The sequence below is a fragment of the Stenella coeruleoalba genome (genome assembly GCF_951394435.1).
Source record: "Stenella coeruleoalba genome assembly, chromosome: 12".
NCBI lineage: Eukaryota > Metazoa > Chordata > Mammalia > Artiodactyla > Delphinidae > Stenella > Stenella coeruleoalba.
This window is the reverse complement of record NC_137158.1, coordinates 21,746,039-21,766,509: the sequence shown is the minus strand read 5'-3', so window position 1 is coordinate 21,766,509 and position 20,471 is coordinate 21,746,039. Positions and strand designations below refer to the sequence as shown.

General features: G+C 38.8%; 1 long non-coding RNA gene across 1 annotated transcript in view; it reads left to right on the top strand.

The window, feature by feature from the left end:
* The first annotated feature begins 3,467 nt into the window (after positions 1 to 3,467).
* Positions 3,468 to 20,471, top strand: part of LOC307195639 — a 38,578-nt gene continuing 21,574 nt past the window's right edge. The window contains exons 1-2 of the long non-coding RNA XR_013830900.1: positions 3,468 to 3,875; positions 5,166 to 5,290. This is a non-coding gene — a long non-coding RNA (uncharacterized lncRNA). The remainder of the gene's footprint in view (positions 3,876 to 5,165; positions 5,291 to 20,471) is intronic.

Here is a 20,471-nt window from a genome sequence, read left to right as displayed (position 1 = left end):
TTTCTTCTAGGTTGTCCATTTTATTGGCATAGAGTTGCTTGTAGTAATCTCTCATGATCTTTTGTATTTCTGCATTGTCAGTTGTTACTTCTCCTGTTTCATTTCTAATTCTATTGGTTTGAGTCTTCTCCCTTATTTTCTTGATGAGTCTGGCTAATGGTTTATCAATTTTGTTTATCTTCTCAAAGAACCAGCTTTTAGTTTTATTGATCTTTGCTATCGTTTCCTTCATTTCTTTTTCATATATTTCTGGTCTGATTTTTATGATTTCTTTCCTTCTGCTAACTTTGGGGTTTTTTTGTTCTTCTTTCTCTAATTGCTTTAGGTGCCAGTTAGGTTGTTTATTCGAGATGTTTCCTGTTTCTTAAGGTAGGATTGTATTGCTATAACTTCCCTCTTAGAACTGCTTTTGCTGCATCCCACAGGTTTTGGGTTGTCATGTCTCCATTGTCATTTGTTTCTATGTATTTTTTTATTTCCTCTTTGATTTTTTCAGTGATCACTTCATTATTAAGTAGTGTATTGTTTAGCCTCCATGTGTTTGTATTTTTTACAGATCTTTTCCTGTAATTGATATCTAGTCTCATAGCATTGTGGTTGGAAAAGATACTTGATACACTTTCAGTTTTCTTAAATTTACCAACGCTTGATTTGTGACCCAAGATATGATCTATCCTGGAGAATGTTCCATGAGCACTTGAGAAAAATGTGTATTCTGTTGTTTTTGGATGGAATGTCCTATAAATATCAATTAAGTCCATCTTGTTTAATGTATCATTTAAAGCTTGTGTTTCCTTATTTATTTTCATTTTGGATGATCTGTCCATTGTTGAAAGTGGGGTGTTAAAGTCCCCTACTATGAATGTGTTACTGTCGATTTCCCCTTTTATGGCTGTTAGTATGTGCCTTATGTATTCAGGCACTGCTATGTTGGGTGCATAAATATTTACAATTGTTATATATTCTTCTTGGATCGATCCCTTGATCATTATGTAGTGTCCTTCTTTGTCTCTTCTAATAGGCTTTATTTTAAAGTCTACTTTGTCTAATATAAGAATTGCTACTCCAGCTTTCTTTTGGTTTCCATTTGCATAGAATATCTTTTTCCATCTCCTTACTTTCAGTCTGTATGTGTCTCTAGGTCTGTAGTGTGTCTCTTGTAGACAGCATATATATGGGTCTTGTTATTGTATCCATTCAGCCAATCTGTGTCTTTTGGTGGAAGCATTTAGTCCATTTACATATAAGGTAATTATTGATATGTATGTTCCTATTCCCATTTTCTTAATTGTTTTGGGTTCGGTATTGTAGGTCTTTTCCTTCTCTTGTGTTTCTTGCCTAGAGAAGTTCCTTTAGCAGTGGTTGTAAAGCTGGTTTAGTGGTGCTGAACTCTCTCAGCTTTTGCTTGTCTGTAAAGGTTTTAATTTCTCCATCAAATCTGAATGAGATCCTTGCTGAGTAGAGTAATCTTGGTTGCAGGTTTTTCTCCTTCATCACTTTAATCATGTTCTGCCAGTCCCTTCTGGCTTGCAGAGTTTCTGCTGAGAGATCAGCTGTTAACCTTATGGGGATTCCCTTGTGTGTTATTTGTTGTTTTTCCCTTGCTGCTTTTCATATGTTTTCTTTGCATTTAATTTTTGACCATTTGATTAATATGTGTCTTGGCGTATTTCTCCTTGGATTTATCCTGTATGGGACTCTGTCTGCTTCCTGGACTTGATTAACTATTTCCTTTCCCATATTAGGGAAGTTTTCAACTATAATCTCTTCAAATATTTTCTAAGTCCTTTTCTTTTTCTCTTCTTCTTCTGGGACCCCTATAATTCGAATGTTGGTGCGTTTAATGTTGTCCCAGAGGTCTCTGAGACTGTCCTCAGTTCTTTTCATTCTTTTTTCTTTATTCTGCTCTGCAGTAGTTATTTACACTATTTTATCTTCCAGGTCACATATCCGTTCTTCTGTCTCAGTTATTCTGCTATTGATCCCCTCTAGAGTATTTTTCATTTCATTTATTGAGTTGTTCATCATTGTTTGTTTCATCTTTAGTTCTTCTAGGTCCTTGTTAAATGTTTCTTGCATTTTGTCTATTCTATTTCCAAGATTTTGGATCATCTTTACTATCTTTATTCTGAATTCTTTTTCAGACTGCCTATTTCCTCTTTATTTGTTAGGTCTGGTGGGTTTTTATCTTGCTCCTTCATCTGCTGTGTGTTTTTCTGTCTTCTCATTTTGCTTATCTTACTGTGTTTGGGGTCTCCTTTTTGCAGGCTGCAGGTTCGTAGTTCCCGTTGCATTTGGTGTGTGTCCTCAGTGGCTAAAGTTGGTTCAGTGGGTTGTGTAGGCTTCCTGGTGGAGGGGACTAGTGCCTGTGTTCTGGTGGATGAGGCTGGATCTTGTCTTTCTGGTGGGCAAGTCTACATCTGGTCGTGTATTTTGGGGTGTCTGTGGACTTACTATGATTTTAGGCAGCGTCTCTGCTAATGGGTGGTGTTGTGTTCCTGTTTTGCTAGTTGTTTGGCATAGGGTGTCCAGCACTGTAGCTTGCTGGTTGTTGAGTGAAACTGGGTGCTGGTGTTGAGATGGAGATCTCTGGGAGATTTTCGCCATTTGATATTATGTGGAGCTGGGAGGTCTCTTGTGGACCAGTGTCCTGAAGTTGTCTCTCCCACCTCAGAGGCACAGCACTGACTCCTGGCTGCAGCACCAAGAGCCTTTCATCCACATGGCTCAGAATGAAAGAGAGAAAGAAAGAAAGGAGGGAGGGAGGAAGGAGGGAAGGAAGGAAAGAAAGAAAGAAGATAAAATAAAGTAAGATAAAAAACTAAATTTATTAAAATAAAAAATAATTATTAAGAAAAAAATTTTAAAAAAAACAAAACACGGACGGATAGAACCCTAGGACACATGGTGAAAGTAAAGCTATACAGACAAAATCTCACACAGAAGCATACACATACACACTCACAAAAAGAGGAAATGGGGAAAAAATCATAATCTTGCTCTCAAAGTCCACCTCCTCAATTTGGGATGATTTGTTGTCTAAAGGAGGGAAGGAAGGAAAGAAAGAAAGAAAGAAAGAAGATAAAGTAAAATAACGTTATTAAAATAAAAAACAATTATTAAGAAAAAAATTTTAAAAAAAAAGGACGGATAGAACCCTCGGACAAATGGTGGAAGCAAAGCTATACAGACAAAATCTCACACAGAAGCATACACATACACACTCACAAAAAGAGGAAAAGGGGAAAAAATCATAAATCTTCCTCTCAAAGTCCACCTCCTTAATTTGGGATGATTGGTTGTCTATTCAGGTATTCCACAGATGCAGGTTATATCAAGTTGATTGTGGAGCTTTAATCCGCTGCTCCTGAGGCTGTTGGGAGAGATTTCCCTTTCTCTTCTTTGTTCTCACAGTTTCCAGGGGCTCAGCTTTGGATTTGGCCCCGCCTCTGCGTGTAGGTCGCCAGAGGGCGTCTGCACTTCGCTCAGACAGGACGGGTTAAAGGAGCAGCTGCTGCCGGGACTCTGGCTCACTCAGGCCGGGTGGAGGGAGGGGCACGGAGTGTGGGGCGGGCCTGCGGCAGCAGAGGCCAGCGTAACGTTGCACCAGCCTGAGGCGCGCCGTGTGTTCTCCGGGAGGAGTTGACCCTGGATCCCGGGACCCTGGCAGTGGCGGGCTGCACAGGCTCCCCGGAAGAGGGGTGTGGATAGTAACCTGTGCTCGCACACAGGCTTTTCGTTGGCGGCAGCAGCAGCCTTACCGTCTCCTGCCCGTCTCTGCGGTCCGCGCTTTTAGCCGCGGCTCGCGCCCGTCTCTGGAGCTCCTTTAAGCAGCGCTCTTAATCCCCTCTCCTCGCGCACCAGGAAACAAAGAGGTAAGAAAAAGTCTCTTGCCTCTTCGGCAGGTCCAGACTTTTTCCCGGACTCCCTCCGGGCTAGCCGTGGCGCACTAACTCCCTGCAGGCTGTGTTGACGTCGCCAACCCCAGTCCTCTCCCTGCGCTCTGCCCGAAACCCGAGCCTCAGCTCCCAGCCCCTCCCGCCCCGGCGAGTGAGCAGACAAGCCTCTCGGGCTGGTGAGTGCTGGTCGGCACCAATGCTTTGTGCGGGAATCTCTCCGCTTTGCCCTCCGCACCCTGTTGCTGTGCTCTCCTCCGCGGCTTCGAAGCTTTCCCCGTCCGCCACCCGCAGTCTCCGCCCGCGAAGGGCCTTCTTAGTGTGTGGAAACATTCCCTCCTTCACAGCTCCCTCCCACTGGTGCAGGTCCCGTCCCTATTCTTTTGTCTCTGTTTATTCTTTTTTTTCTTTTGTCCTACCCAGGTACGTGGGGAGTTTCTTGCCTTTTGGGAGGTCTGAGGTTTTCTGCCAGCATTCAGTAGGTGTTCTGTAGGAGTTGTTCCACGTGTAGATGTATTTCTGGTGTATCGGTGGGGAGGAAGGTGATCTCCGTGTCTTACTCTTACGCCATCTTCCCCTCGTCCCTGGTAGTTCTATTTTTAGTTTTTTAAGGAACCCCCATACTGTTCTCCATGGTGGCTGTATCAATTTACATTCCCACCAACAGTGCAAGAGGGTTTTCTTTTCTCCACACCCTCTCTAGCATTTATTGTTTCTAGATTTTTTTTTTTTTTTTTTTTTTTTTTTTTTTTTGCGGTACACGGGCCTCTCACAGCTGTGGCCTCTCCCGTTGCGGAGCACAGGCTCCGGACGCGCAGGCTCAGCGGCCATGGCTCTCGGGCCCAGCCGCTCCCCGGCATGTGGGATCCTCCCGGAGTGGTGCACGAACCCGTGTTCCCTGCATTGGCACGCGGACTCTCAACCACTGCGCCACCAGGGAAGCCCTGTTTGTAGATTTTTTGATGATGGCCATTCTGACTGGTGTGAGGTGATACCTCACTGTAGTTTTGATTTGCATTTCTCTAATGATTAGTGATGTTGAGCATCCTTTCATGTGTTTGTTGGCAATCTGTATGTCTTCTTTGGAGAAATGTGTGTTTAGGTCTTCTGCCCATTTTTGGATTGGCCAACTGCTTTACCTTTTTACTTCAGTCCACTTTTGTGTTTAGCCATTTATTTTATTCCTTTACTAAAATTTTAATGGAATCTCATATTTATATTATATTCTAAGTTACAGTCTCATACTGTTTTATTTATTTTGTTGCTCAGGTTATTCCAGCTCTGGCCATTGGAAGCTCTTCCATGTTGGCTCCTGGGTCCAAGATCAGGAACTGGCTGTGCTAACGGCTCCTGGGATGTCATTACTTCTAGGCCATCTCTGCCGACAGATTTAGGTAATATATGTATGTGTACTAACCCACGTATACACACGTCTATAGTTGTTATTCTGTCTGTTTGTTCATTTGTATTTATATTAAGCTAAACATGAATTGATACATCTCTGATTCTAATCCATGACCACAGTATTAATTCTAATTAGGGCAGTGTTTGAGTCATTAAACCCTTTGACTCAAAGCCCCTCTGCATTCTAAGAGAACACCAAAATTATTATTAATTAGTTTGAAATGAATCATAAATCTATTTTATTACATGGTAGACTTATTAAGTATGTTTACTTTTGTTGTGAGTACTTGGTGAGCACAAAAATGTCTGCCCATATTCTAGGATTCAGGGCATGTTGATTTATTTGCAATTATCATGGAAGTTCAGAGTTTACAGTTGTTTGCATTGTTAATTAAAGTGAGACACAGATTCTTAATCCCTTTGTTTAAGCAAGGAATATTGCAGTCATAGGTTTTAAAATCTTCTTGCTTTGGGGAGAAAAGCTGTATGCCAATCATTCTCTTCTGACTTTACAAAGAAAATTTACATGTATTTATACTTTACAGAACATAAGGATGTCAATTAGTGTGACCAACTGTCTGGGTTTACCTGAGACTGAGCGTTTTCCTGGGAAGTGGCACTTTTCAGTGCTAAAACCAGGAAAGGCCTGGGCAAATAAGGAAGAATCTGTTTAAATATTAACACCTGGAAAACAGATTTTTTAAACAATCAATCACAATTATAGATTTTTTAGATGTTAGAGGTTACTTTTATAGGGCATAGCAATTATCTTCGAAGTTCAGATGTTTTACAAGATTTATATGTTAGAAATTACATTTGTAAGTTCAGTTTTAGGTCACAAAACTAAATCTGCTTCTCTGTAACTGCAGAGGAAGAGTCAATAATGTTTTCTCATTATCATTTGAAATTTCTTTTTGTTAGAAATTGAAATGGCCTACAGTTTCAAGGCAAAATGCTGGAATTCCATTAGGAAACAATAGGGGAGAAAGAGCTGGCCTGAGAGGCTCAATCATGTGATGTAGAAAGAAAATGGGGCAGGTACCACCTGGCATCAATAACATCCCTTAATTCCATACAGTTGGTTATGTATGTGATTGACTTCATTCTAATTCTGTGATGGACCCCGAACACCTAATTATGATCTTTCTTCTGAGATTACAACTTACATTTTGTGCCTGTTTAATAACATCTTTTTAGGGTCAAATCTCAGTAATAGTGACAAATATTGACATATTGTATGTTAAAACATCTCTTCAAATGGTATTTTAATTTAAAAATCATTCCTTGTATCCGTCTTGGACACAATAGTGAGGAAACTGTTGTGAATCATGGTGAAACAATTGTATCTCTTAAAAGTGTGGAGGAGGGACTAACCACTTCCCAGTGGTTAAGACTCTGGGCTTCCACTTCAGGGGGCACAGGGTTTGATCCCTGGTCAGGGAACTAAAGATCCCGCATGCCGCATGATGGAGCCAAAAAACAAAAGCAAAACTGTGTGTGTGTGTGTGTGAGAAACAGGTGTGGCAAGACGCTGAAGGAGTTAAATGAGGGAACGGTTGGCCCCGTCTTCTCTCTAGAAGTACAGGAGGATGGTACCGAGCCTCAGAGTCCTGATGAGCTGTTATGTATTCAGTTTCATGTGATATTCTGTTTTTAATGCCTTCTTATCCCAGAGTCTTTACTAAAGCCTTGCTAAATGCTTCAGGTTGGTTTTTTTTTTTTTTCCTTCTGTGCTGTTGTTTATTAAGGGTGGTCAATGCTTTATGCCAGCAAGGTGGTAGCAAGAATGCTCAAAGGAGAATCTTGAGGTAAGAGCTAGGGCTCCCGTCCCAGGAGGACATTGCCCCTCAATTGTGAAGGTTGCAGGAGATGGCTGTTTATGCTTTAAAGCAAAGTAGGAAACCATCAGTCCAGATTGATGTGGCTGAATGGCGTTGTTTTACTCACGTATATGAGCTCAGAAGAGATGTTCATATCTATTTCTAATACTGAATTGAAAAACAGAACCATTGAAAATAAAATTTGGTCTTCTGTTCCTACATAACTACAGTGTTCTTTAAAAAATATTCTTTTAAAAAATTCTTTTATACCAGCAACAATGAATGACATGTTTTGTGAAATTAGATTCATGCCAAACAGCCAGAGATACCTTGTGATTAGAGAACAGCTTGGCTGTAATGACTCGGACCTAACTGTTCCATCTTCCCTGCCATACAGTATTTCATAAATGCTTCCTACCCAAGTCAAAGTATGGTAGATAACGTTATGTGACTTCATTGCTAATTTCCTTAGACAAAATTTTCAAGGTTCTTGACAATAAGAATTAAATAAGACAAAGTTAAATACAATGGTAACAAATAGCTTGTACAAGTATGGTAAACACTTACACAAGGGGTAGGACGGGGACAAGTAAACACAATGAGGAAACGGTGGTAGAAGGCTTATAATATGCTTAGTCTACATTACATCTCCCATTACATGGGAGATGAAAGAGCCCATGTACTTATCTTTCTTGACCATTGATTGTGATTATTTTGCCAGCATAAACTATGTCCCCTAACTCTCATGACACCACCTAGCACGCCATCTAACACAGGGTAGGCATCTAACACAGGGTAGGTGCTCAGCAGAAGCCTGGGAAAGATATTCCTCTGTTCCTGATCATGGGGAATCTAGACATCTGCTCTTCTAATTCTATCATGTTTTCACATCTTTCTTAATTGTAATTTGAAATGCGAATGCCAGTGGATCCATACTTCTTACATATATATCTTCTTGTGAGCCTTGTCAGAAAAGATTACTAAGTCTGTGAATGAGAAGAAATAGAAAAAGAATTATATTTCAAGCAAGACACTGATTTATATTTATTCTTGCATTAATTTTTATTTCTTAACTATTGTCTTCTTAAGTGACTGGTTTGTTTAGAACCACTTACAATCATTACTTGGAATGAATTTAGGGTACTTTAAATTTATTTAAGCAGTTTCTCTCCTATTAGTAAAGATTACTTCAATTAGATTTTAACTATGTGTCAAATAAAGATGGTAACATAGCAACCAGGTTTGGATATTTCCCAGACATTGATAAACAGTGTCATGAGACCCAATCTCCAACTTCCTTGAAATAATAACAAATTAAGAACAAAAACCCTTTTAATTAATAGTCATTTTATTAATTCATATGAGAGAGGCCATATATGCTTGTGATCTGATTTTCTACAAGTGCTAATTACCTTATTCATTTGACATCTGTTTAATGCTAGATAAGGACTAGATAAGGCATAGACTGGGAAGGGTCCCCTGTCTCTCGTCTCCCCTTCTTTTTTCTTTAGTAAAAGAACCCCGAGTTTGACACATGTCTGCCCAGCTAGAGACTATGTTTCACAGACTCTCTTGCAGACAGATGTGGCTGGGCAGCTAAATTCTGGACTGTAAGATGAGAGGAGCAATGATGTAGGCAGCTTCTGGGTCCTGTCCCTTAAAAGGAAATTGCTTGCTTTCCATTTCTTTGTTTTTTTTTCTACTTTTTAAAGTTAGAATGTAGACATGATGCATGGTGACTGGGCTTCCAAAAGGAGCACCCTAAGGAATGATGGGCCAACAAGATGGAAGGAATCTGGATGACTTTGTGGCACTATTATGGGAGAGAGAAAACAACTTTCATCTCCTTGAGGCACTTTTTAACCAGGGATTTTCCTATATCATAATTTATAAACCTAGGTACCAAATTGTATATGCCTTTGAAAAAAATTTTAAATCGAAGTATAATTGATTTACAATATTGTGTTAGTTTCCAGTGTACAGCACAGTGATTCGGTTATACACACACACACACACACACACACACACATTCCTTTTCAGATTCTTTTCCCTTATGAGTTATTATAAAATACTGAGTATATTTCCCTGTGCTATACAGTAAATCCTTGTTGTTTATCTGTTTTATATATAGGAGTGTGTGTATTTTAACCCCAATTTCCCAATTTATCCCTTTCTCCCTCTCTTTCCCCTTTGGTAACCATAAGTTTGTTTTCTATGTCTGTGAGTCTATTTATGTCTTGTAAATAAGCTAATTTGTATTTTTTTGAATTCCACATATGAGTGATATCATATATTTGTCTTTCTCTGTCTGACTTCACTTAGGATGATAATCTCTAGGTCCATCCATATTGCTGCAAATGGCAATATTTCATTCTTTCTCTCTGCCTTATCTAGTCCTTATGTAGAGTAATATTCCATTGTATATATGTACCACATCTTCTTTATCCATTCATCTGTTGATGGGCATTTAGGTGGCTTCCATGTCTTGGCTATTGCAAACAGTGCTGCAGTGAACATTAGGGTGCATGTATCTTCTTTTTTTTTTTTTTTTTTTTTTTTTGCGGTACGCGGGCCTCTCACTGTTGTGGCCTCTCCCGTTGCGGAGAACAGGCTCCGGACGCGCAGGCTCAGCAGCCATGGCTCACGGGCCCAGCCGCTCCGCGGCATGTGGGATCTTCCCGGACCGGGGCACGAACCCGTGTCCTCTCATCGGCAGGCAGACTCTCAACCACTGCGCCACCAGGGAAGCCCAGGGTGCATGTATCTTAATGTCATTTTTTAATCTTGCCATTCCTATTTACATTTATATTACTTGATTACTATCTATCTCCACCACTAGGAGGCTTTAATCTCTATGAGGATAGGCACCATGTCAGTGGTATTTACTTCTGGATGCACTTTGCTTATAGAAGGAATTCAATGTATTTTTTTGAATGAATGCCTATGATGGGAGAAATGAATTGGTCGCACATGTGAATGGAGTTGAGGCAGAAAATTTTGAATATCATTTGCTAACAGTTTTTGAGGTTTTTGTTTTAGAAGCACTATGACCCACAGACTAAAACTTGTAATAATATTTCCTGTATGAAAAAAATTCTAAGTTAATTGTTATTGGAGTTTGAGGCAATTTCTGATCTTATTACAATTATATTACGATGCTTCCTATTTATAGTTTTTATGTTAATCACCTTTGGTAGAAGCTTTAGTATTTATTTGCTCAATGAGAGAACTATTATATTAAACTGTATATTAAAAACACCATAGATTTTGAGACCCTGGGGACCTAAAAGGGAGTGTAACTTATAATTTTGGAGTAGTTCAGAGATGGGAAGAATGAGGCTTATTGTCTGATAATACTAGCGATTCTATTTTTAAACTCTGACTTTCGAGAAGGAAAAGGGAGTATCTGAGGGAAGAGAATGTTGCTCTTTTGATCAAGTAAATTTATCTTGTTGAGGACTTTGAAAAATCATTAGCTTTGCAAAAATCTACTTAGCCTATAAACTTCCTGTAACATTTTATAAGAACCTTGGGGATTTGTTTGCTTGTTTGTCTTTTGCAGAAGAAGAGAAAAACTAAGTTTCACTCTGTGTGGCAAGCACTTTTTTTTCTTTTGTTTTGTTTTGTTTGCGGTACGCGGGCCTCTCACTGTTGTGGCCGCTCCTGTTGCGGAGCACAGGCTCCGGACGCGCAGGCTCAGCGGCCATGGCTCACGGGCCCAGCCACTCCACGGCATGTGGGACCTTCCCGGACCGGGGCACAAACCCGTGTCCCCTGCATCGGCAGGTGGGCCCTCAACCACTGTGCCACCAGGGAAGCCCGGCAAGCACTTTTATATGCTGTTGATCATGTGGTCCTTAAGATGCTGGCATAATTCATTTCCAATGCAGAACAATATTTCAAATGCCTGGACTATCAGAATCAAGAACTCACATTTAACTTTCATTAAGAGTGAAGCGGGCACAGAATAATAGATACTGAGTTCCACAGGAATTGATGTCTTTCTTTTTTTAAAAAAAAATATTATTTATTTATACATTTATTTATTTAATTTTGGCTGCGTTGGGTCTTTGTTGTTGCGTGCGGGCTTTCTTTAGTTGTGGTGAGCAGGGGCTACTCTTCACTGCGCTGCACGGGCTTCTCATAGCGGTGGCTTGTCTTTGTTGTGGAGCACAGACTCTAGGTACTCAGGCTTCAATAGTTGTGGCACACGGGGCTCAGTAGTTGTGGCTCGCAGGCTTAGTTCCTCTGTGGCATGTGGGATCTTCCCGGACCAGGGCTCGAACCCATGTCCCCTGCATTGGCAGGCGGATTCTTTACCATTGTGCCACCAGGGAAGTCTTAGGAATCGATGTCTTTCTTAAAGAACTTACGTTTGCTTCCTTCCGTACGTGAGATGGATAAATGATGAGGCTGAATTTAAGGACATTTGAGAATTCATGGCTATTAGCATTAAATGCCTTTAGTAGCAAGCCTGTTGTGTGTGTGTGTGTGTGTGTGTGTGTGTGTGTGTGTTTTGTGAATTATCTTTGTCCCTCCAGCCTCCTGCACACTGGAGCTGTCCTTCTCTGTCCCCAGAAAGGCTAGGTCCATAATGTCAGATGCAGCATGTTTTTCCTGGAAGGGGATGTCCCTTGTCTCACCCCTCCTTCGAGAAGTGTGGACATGTGGACACTGATTTCCACTTTCATGGCAGAGGATGGACTGGCTTCAACTCTACACAGGTTCCTCCTGGGAATCACACTCCACTTCTCTCTCCCTAACCCCTGTCGCATCTTAGCTCAATCTTCTAACCGGACACCAAGATTTGTCCATTTTATACCCTACTTATGCATAAATTCCACTTTTTCCTTTGTCATTGCTATTTGGTCAAATTCTTTCATTTCTTGCCTGGATTAAGCAAAGAGCTCCTGACCGGCCTCCTTTATGAAAACCTTTTAGAAGCTCCTATTACCTACAGAATTAAATTCAAGTTTCTTAGCATGGCCTGTGAGGCCGTGTATGGTCTGGCCTCCGTTCACTTCCTCCAGTTAATGTCCTTCACACTTTTGGAAATAGGAGTACTAGGAGACTCATGTTTTTCTTTTTTTTGTTATTACTAGTGACAATGTTCGCTTCGCATGCCTAGTATTTTTTTTAATTGAAGTATAGCTGATTTACAATGTCTTGTTAATTTCAGGTGTACAGCACAGTGAATCTTTTTCAGATTCTTTTCCCTTATAGGTTTCAGGTGTACAGCTTCAAATTCTTTTCCATTATAGGTTACTACAAAACACTGAGTATAGTTCCCTGTGCTATGTCCTTGTTGTTTGTCTATTTTATATGTATTAGTGTGTGTATGTTAACCCCAGCCTCCTAATTTATCACCTCCTTCCCTTTGGTAACCGTAGTTTGTTTTCTGTGTCTGTGAGACTCATGTTTTTATGAAGCCGTCATGATGTTTCTGGCCTCTGAGCCTTATGCATCCTGTAAAACACTGGGCAAAGCATGAGAAGGGTTACTTCTCTGGGGAAGCGTGAGAATTGCCGGCTCAGCAGCTTTCCTCCTCCTTTGTAAAGTCCTGCACCTGCCACATGTCTGTTATAGCAATCATGATATCACATTGGGATGATTTGCTTCCTTTAGGTCTATGTGTTACCTAGTATACAATGCTGCTTTCCTCGTGGTGTAATGACTCTTGAGTGGTCCCTAGGAAAATGGAATGGCAGATAAGTAGAGCTTTCTAAAGTTCTTTTCTTAAAACTATATGCCTCAGATGGTGGATATATATCTTTTATGTCCTTATAGGCAGATTAGGTAACATGAAAATCATGATATGGTCCATAAGTGAGGAATTATTCCAGCTAAAGGCAGAGCTGGTAACAAATATTTGACCACAGTAAAATATCGTGATGGCCCAAGAATGTAGTATCTTTGATTTTGTAAGAGAACTGATGATCAGAGATTAAAATTAGGGTAATTTCAAATTAGACATTTATTTATGGAAATAAGGTAAAGAATAAAGAAACAAAGAGAATAAAGAAAATTGGCCATTAAAATCTCTTTAGAAAATACAATACTTCTTTTAACTTTGGAATTACAATTACAATATGGATGTTATTTAATATGAATGATAGAGAGATTTTTGTTGAATAAATTTGCCAGGAATATATTTAATTTATTATAAGTCATGGTAGTTTGAGCAAACTAGCAATCAATTAAGTTGGATAGAGATAAAATAAGAGACTTTAAATGCAAACAATAAAAGAATCACCAGAATCATCATTAGACAGTTTTATAGGCTTATAAGTATGAATGTGACAAATTCTCTTTTCAGAATTTGGACTAAATTATGCTAGACTTGGGAGAAGTTTTTAATATATAAAATAGACCATTAGCTGTTAAAAACATGTTAAATTTTCCAATAAAATAGTATAATGGAATGTCTTTGAAATTTGAAGATAATATATTTCAATTGCTTAAGAGTATCTAAATACATCAAAATTCTTTAATGTATCATTTATACTTACAGGTAATAACACATGCAAAATAAATAACATATACTTGAAAAAATTTAAATATTTTAGAGAGACAAAGTTGAATGGGCTAACTGAATTAGAATCATGATAAAAATACAATGTAACATTGTAAAGTTTAAAAGAAATGTCTTCCTCAAAAAGTTCAGCCTTAAATTATCGTTTGACCTGGCAATTTCACTCCCGGGTATATACTCAGAAGAACTAAAAACAGGTACTCAAACAAAGAGATGTAGCTGCATGTTCATAGCATCACTATTCATAAAAGTCAAATGGTAGTAGTAGCCTGAATGTCCATGAATGGATGAATGGATAAACAAATTGTGGGATATGCATACAATGGCATACTATTCAGCTTTAAAAAGGAAAGCAGTACTGATACATGCTAAACTGTGTGTGAGTCTTGAAAACATTAGGCTACGTGAAAGAAGGCAGATGTAAAAGGCAACATGTTGTGTGATTCCATTCATACGAAATGTCCAAAATAAGTAAAGCCATAGAGACGGAGTGCAGATTGGCTGTTGCCAGGGCCTGGGGAGCGGGGGTGGGAGGGGAAACACCTGCTTAATGGATATGGAGTTTTCTTTCGGGGTAATGAAAATGTTTTGGAACTAGAAAGATAGAGGTTGCATAACATTGTGAATGCACTAAATGCCGCTGAATTGTTCACTTTAAAATTGTTAATTTAATTTTATGTGAATTTCACCTACAAGGAAGGCATTTCCTAAGCAGTTCAAAACTTTTAAGTAGGAGCATAGTTAAAGGACATAAGAAGCATACTTTGGGAAGAAATCTAAGTGACATTTTAAAGTTGCTATGCTATTTTAGTAGCTCAACCACTGTTTTTCTACTTGTCCTAAGGCTGTATTAGTCGGCTTTTGACTAATGAAAGAACACAGTTTTCTTCGGGACACTAGTATAGTAATAACCTCACTAGTGCTTTATGATGAGTAATGAAGGGTGGGAAGTTAAATGCTTGTTCTTTTGATTGCTGCAGCCAGAGCTTGATGTCCTTTAACAACCTAGTTTGTAAATCACAGTCCTGCACAGCGGGCCATCTCACACCTGCTCTGTCGATGCAGGTTCCTTTCACCACTAGGCAGCATATACACTTTGGGCATGTAGGAAGATGTTCATAAAGAGAAACATGGGCAAGGATAAAGAGAGACGGGAGCCAAGCTTTTCTTTAATTGTACCAGTTACTTCTCAGAGTGAAGCATAAATGTTGGGGAGAGAGTCCAGGAAACACGAGTGAGAAAAGAGTGGTTTTGCCATGAAGAGTTGTTTTCAAGAATTTTTTTTGTCTCTGATATTTCCAAGATTTCACTACAACTTGTCTAGGTATGGATTTGTTTTTCCTCTTACGTGGGATTCATAATATTTCTTCAATCTAATGATGCATACATTTCATAATTTCTAGAAAATTTTCAGCCATTGTTTCTTGGGATGGTGACTTGTCTCCATCCTTATACTTCATTCTTTAAGAGCTCCTGTATGTCCTCCATGTCTCTTAACCCCTATTTTATAGTTTTCATCTCTCTCTCTGAGCCATCTTCTTGATATTCTTTGGCATACCAATCAGGTTCCTGTTTCAGGGCCTTTTCATTGGTGTTTCCTCCATCTAGAATGATCTTCCTCCAGGTATTCTTATGGATCATTCTCATGGATCATCACTTGCTTTAGGTATTTGCTCAAAAGCCATCTCCTCAGAAATGATTTCTCTGAATCCTATCTAAAATGGCATCTACTTTCAGTCTCTAGCTAACTTCTCTCTTTCATTTTTGGTCAAAGACATACTATTACCTGACATGACCTTATACATTTCTTTTTGTTTATTTGATTTGTATACCTTCTCCTCTATAGTGTAAGCTCAAAAAGGTCAGAAAAGGGACTTTTCTCTTTAGCTCTGTGAGATATAACCATTGCAAAGGACAGTGCCTGGAACATTTTAGCACTCAAATGGTCGTTGAATGAATAAATCAATTTACTACATTCTTCAGTATTTTCTTAGCTCCATTTTCCAGTTCACTCATTTTCTCTTCATTTGTGGCTAGTATTCTATTTTAACTGCTTTTTAAAATTTTTTTTATTTTTTTATGTTTTATAAAAATTTATTTATTTATTTTTGGTTGCGTTGGGTCTTTGTTGCTGCACGCGGGCTTTCTCTAGTTGTGGTGAGCAGGGGCTACTCTTCGTTGTGGCATGCGGGCTTCTCATTGTGGTGGCTTCTCTTGTTGCAGAGCACAGGCTCTAGGCGCATGGGCTTCAGTAGTTGTGGCATACAGGCTCAGTAGTTGTGGCTTGTGGGCTTAGTTGCTCCACTAAGTATGTGGGATCTTTCCGGACCAGGGCTCGAACCCGTGTACCCTTCATTGGCAGGCAGATTCTTAACCACTGTACAACCAGGGAAGTCCCTGATTTTTTTTTTAACATCTTTATTGGAGTATAATTGCTTTACAGTTTCTGCTTTATGACAAAGTGAATCAGTTATACATATACATATGTCCCCATATCTCTCCCCTCTGCGTCTCCCTCCCTCCCACCCTCCTTATGCCACCCCTCTAGGTGGTCACAAAGCACCGAGCTGATCTCCCTGTGCTATACGGCTGCTTCCCACTAGGTATCTATTTTACATTTGGTAGTGTATATATGTCCATGCCACTCTCTTACTTTGTCCCAGCTTACCCTTCCCCCTCCCTGTATCCTCAAGTCCATTCTCTAGTAGGTCTGTGTCTTTATTCCCGTCTTGCCCCTAGGTTCTTCATGACCAATTTTTTCTTTTTTTAGATTCCATATATACGTGTTAGCTACGGTATTTGTTTTACTCTTCCTGACTTACTTCACTCTGTATGACAGACTCTAGGTACATCCACATCACTACAAATAACACAATTTCGTTTCTTTTTATGGCTCAGTAATATTCCATTGTATTTACATGCCATTTCTTCTTTATCCATTCATCTGTCGATGGACACTTAGGTTGCTTCCAAGTCCTGGCTATTGTAAATAGAGCTGCAGTGAACATTGTGGTACATGACTCTTTCTGAACTATGGTTTTCTCAGGGTATATGCCCAGTAGTGGGATTGCTGGGTCGTATGGTAGTTCTATTTGTAGTTTTTAAAGGAAGCTCCATACTGTTCCCCATAGTGGCTGTACCAATTTACATTCCCACCAGCAGTGCAAGAGGATTCCCTTTTCTCCACACCCTCTCCAGCATTTATTGTTTCTAGATTTTTTGATGATGGCCATGCTGACCAGTGTGAGATGATATCTCATTGTAGTTTTGATTTGCATTTCTCTAATGATTAATGATGTTGAGCATTCTTTCATGTGTTTGTTGGCAATCTGTATTACTTCTCTGGAGAAATGTCTGTTTAGGTTTTCTGCCCATTTTTGGACTGGGTTGTTTGTTTTTTTGATATTGAGTTGCATGAGTGGATTGTTAATTTTGGAGATTAATCCTTTGTCAGTAGCTTCATTTGCAAATATTTTCTTCCATTCTGAGGGTTGTCTTTTCATCTTGTTTATGCTTTCCTTTGCTGTGCAAAAGCCTTTAAGTTTCATTAGGTCCCATTTGTTTATTTTTGTTTTTATTTCCATTTCTCTAGGAGGTGGGTCAAAAAGGGTCTTGCTGTGATTTATGTCATAGAGTGTCCTGCCTGTGTTTTCCTCTAAGAGTTTGATAGTGTCTGGTCTTACATTTAAGTCTTTAATCCATTTTGAGTTTATTTTTGTGTATGGTGTTATGGAGTGTTCTACTTTCATTCTTTTACATGTAGGTGTCCAGTTTTCCCAGCACCACTTATTGAAGAGGCTGTCTTTCCTCCATTGTATATTTTTGCCTCCTTTATCAAAGATAAGGTGACTATATGTGCGTGGGTTTACCTCTGGGCTTTCTATCCTGTTCCATTGATCTCTATTTCTGTTTCTGTGTCAGTGCCATATTGTCTTGATTACTGTAGCTTTGTAGTATAGTCTGAGGTCCAGGAGCCTGATTCCTCCAGCTCCATTTTTCTTTCTCAAGATTGCTTTGGTTATTTGGGGTCTTTGGTGTTTCCATACAAATTGTGAATTTTTTTGTTCTAGTTCTGTGAAAAATGCCAGTGGTAGTTTGATAGGGATTGCATTGAATTGGTAGATTGTTTTGGGTAGTAGAGTCATTTTCACAATGTTGATTCTTCCAATCCAAGAACATGGTATATCTCTCCATTTATTTGTATCATCTTTAATTTCTTTCATCAGTGTCTTATAATTTTCTGCATACAGGTCTCTTGTCTCCTTAGGTAGGTTTATTCCTAGGTTATTTTATTCTTTTTGTTGCAATGGTAAATGGGAGTGTTTTCTTAATTTCACTTTCAAACTTTTCATCATTAGTGTATAGGAATGCCAGAGATTTCTGTGCATTAATTTTGTATCCTGCCACTTTAACAGATTTATTGATTAGCTCTAGTAGTTTTCTGATAGCATCTTTAGGATTCTCTATGTATAGTATCATGTCATCTTCAAACAGTGACAGCTTTACTTCTTCTTTTCCAATTTGGATTCCTTTTATTTCCTTTTCTTCTGATTGCTGTGGCGAAAACTTCCAAAACTATGTTGAATAATAGTGGTGAGAGTGGGCAACCTTGTCTTGTTCCTGATCTTAGTGGAAATGCTTCAGTTTTTCACTATTGAGGATGATGTTGGCTGTGTGTTTGTCATATATGGCCTTTATTATGTTGAGAAAAGTTCCCTCTGTGCCTACTTTCTGGAGGCTTTTTATCATAAATGGGTGTTGAATTTTGTCAAAAACTTTCTCTGCATCTATTGAGATGATCATTTGGTTTCTCTCCTTCAGTTTGTTAATATGGTGTATCACATTGATTGATTTCCGTGTATTGAAGAATCCTTGCATTCCTAGAATGAACCCCACTTGATCATGGTGTATGATCCTTTTACTGTGCTGTTGGATTCTGTTTGCTAGTATTTTGTTGAGGATTTTTGCATCTATGTTCATCAATGACATTGGCCTTTAGTTTTCTTTCTTTGTGACATCTTTGGTTTTGGTATCAGGGTGATGGTGGCCTCGTAGAATGAGTTTGGGAGTGTTCCTCCCTCTGCTATATTTTGGAAGAGTTTGAGAAGGATAGGTGTTATCTCTTCTCTAAATGTTTGATAGAATTCGCCTCGGAAGCCATCGGGTCCTGGGCTTTTGTTTGTTGGAAGATTTTTAATCACAGTTTCAATTTCAGTGCTTGTGATCAGTCTGGTCATATTTTCTATTTCTTCCTGGTTCAGTCTCGGAAGGTTGTACATTTCTTAGAATTTGTCCATTTGTTCCAGGTTGTCCATTTTATCGTCATAGAGTTGCTTGTGGTAATCTCTCATGATCCTTTGTATTTCCGCAGTGTCAGTTGTTACTTCTCCTTTTTCATTTCTAATTCTATTGATTTGAGTCTTCTCCCTTTTTTCTTGATGAGTCTGGCTAGTGGTTTATTAATTTTGATTATCTTCCGAAAGAACCAGCTTTTAGTTTTATTGTTCTTTGCTATCGTTTCCTTCATTTCTTTTTCATGTATTTCTGATCTGATATTTATGATTTGTTTCCTTCTGCTAACTTTGGGGTTTTTTTTTGTTGTTCTTTCTCTAATTGCTTTAGGTGTAAGTTTAGGTTGTTTATTCGAGATGTTTCTTGTTTCTTAAGGTGGGATTGTATTGCTATAAACTTTCCTCTTAGAACTGGTTTTGCTGCATCCCATAGGTTTTGGGTCGTAGTGTTTTCATTGTCATTTGCTTTTAGGTATATTTTGATTTCCTCTTTGATTTCTTCAGTGATCTCTTGGTTATTAAAAATGTATTGTTTAGCCTCCATGTGTTTGTATTTTTTACAGATTTTTTCCTGTAATGATATCTAGTCTCATAATGTTGTAGTCAGAAAACATACTTGATATGATTTCAGTTTTCTTAAACTTACCAAGCCTTGATTTGTGACCGAAGATATGAGCTATCCTGGAGAATTTTCCATGAGCACTTGAGAAGAATATGTATTCAGTTGTTTTTGGATATAATGTCCTATAAATATCAATTAAGTCCATCTTGTTTAATGTATCATTTAAAGCTTGTGTTTCCTTATTTATTTTCATTTTGGATGATCTGTCCATTGGTGAAATTTGGGTGCTAAAGTCCCCTACTATGATTGTGTTACTGTCAATTTCCCCTTTATGGCTGTTGTATTTGCCTTATGTATTGAGGTGCTCCTATGTTGGGTGCATAAATATTTACAGTTGTTATATCTTCTCCTTGGATTGATCCCTTGATCATTATACAGTGTCCTTCTTTGTCTCTTGTAATAGTCTTTGTTTTAAAGTCTATTTTGTCTGGTATGAGAATTGCTACTCCAACTTTCTTTTGATATCCATTTGCATGGAATATCTTTTTCCATCCACTCACTTTCAGTCTGTATGTGTGCTTAGGTCTGAAGTGGGTTTCTTGTAGACAGCATATATATGGGTCTTTTTTTTGTATCCATTCAGCCAGTCTATGTCTTTTGGTTAGCGTATTTAATCCATTTACATTTAAGGTAGTTATCAATATGTATGTTCCTATTCCCATTTTCTTAATTTTTTTGAGTTTTTTATTGTAGGTCTTTTCCTTCTCTTGTGTTTCTTGTCTATAGAAGTTCCTTTAGCATTTGTTGTAAAGCTGGTTTAGTGGTGCTGAATTCTCTTAGCTTTTGCTTGTCTGTAAAGGTTTTAATTTATCCGTCAAATCTGAACGAGATCCTTGCTGGGTAGAGTAATCTTGGTTGTAGGTTTTTCTCCTTCATCACTTTAAATATGTCCTGCCACTCCCTTTG